Raw genomic sequence first — 1,084 nt, 5'->3', positions numbered from 1 at the left:
CTGTAGTCCTTATCACAAACTGCTCAACTCTTACACTGGTAAAATAGTCATAAACAATATGGAAACAAGTGGGCATGTTTGGATTTAGCCCAGAGGCCATAGTTTTCAGACATCTTCTTTTTTCTGTGTTTCATTTTGGAGTGTTTCTATTGCTACATCTTTAAGTTCTCTAATCTTATCTGTAAATGTCTAACCAATCATTAATCTCATCCAGTGTATTTTTTTATCTGTGACATTTTGTTTTCATATCAAGATGTTTGATTTGAGAGTTTTTTATATTATCCATGTCTCTCCTTAACATGTTCAGTCTTTCCTCTAGCTTTTTGAATGTATAATAACTTTCAACGAGTACTAATTCTATCATTTTCTGGGTCAGTTTTCAATTAGCAATAATCGCGCCTCGGATAAACCTCATTGGCTACGATACTGCCACTGCGCAAAGCTTGGGTCAGTTTTAATGGATTTTTCTTCCTCATTTAGGGATATATTTTCATTTTGTAATTTGTGTCATACTTTTTTGCATTCCTGGTGATTTTTTAATTAGATTCTGGACATTGTGAATTTTATCTTTTTATGTGTAAGGGCAATTTTGTTTTCTATAAATATCCTTTACCGTTTTATCTGGAACATGATCAGATTACTTGGAAAGAGTTTGATCATTTGGGTCTTACTTTTTGTTAGGTGAAACTAGAACTGTGTTTGGACTAATAATCTTTCCCTACTACTGAGTCAAGACTCTGACTATTCTAGCTGTGGCCCCATTAATTACAAGTTGTTTTTTTTCACTCAAGCTGGTGAGAACAGGAATTTTTCTAAGCCCTGTATGAACTCTGTTCCCTTTTTCTTATAATCTTTTTAGGTGATTCTTTCTAAGACCTTAGTTTCCTCATACAAATGAGCAATCTGTATTCAACTGAATATTGATAGGGACCCTCTTCAGATCTGTGACATCCTCTCCTTGCTGGTACGTGCAGCTCTCCCTCTCCAGCACTCTGTCTTATAAAATTTCTCTGTGAAGCTGTCTAGGTTTCCTTAGATCCCAGCTCCATTCTTCAACCAGAGAGACAATTGTATTTGCCTAGGC

The 1,084-nt window shown here is 35.4% G+C and overlaps 1 pseudogene; it reads right to left on the bottom strand.

Annotated features, from left to right (window-relative positions):
• Window positions 1–362: 362 nt before the first annotated feature.
• LOC132504946 (U4 spliceosomal RNA) lies at window positions 363–444 on the bottom strand (annotated as a pseudogene).
• Between the last annotated feature and the right edge of the window lie 640 nt (window positions 445–1,084).

The sequence above is a fragment of the Lagenorhynchus albirostris genome, chromosome 1 (genome assembly GCF_949774975.1).
Source record: "Lagenorhynchus albirostris chromosome 1, mLagAlb1.1, whole genome shotgun sequence".
Classification (NCBI taxonomy): Eukaryota; Metazoa; Chordata; class Mammalia; order Artiodactyla; family Delphinidae; genus Lagenorhynchus; species Lagenorhynchus albirostris.
This window is presented reverse-complemented; position numbering and strand designations above follow the sequence as displayed.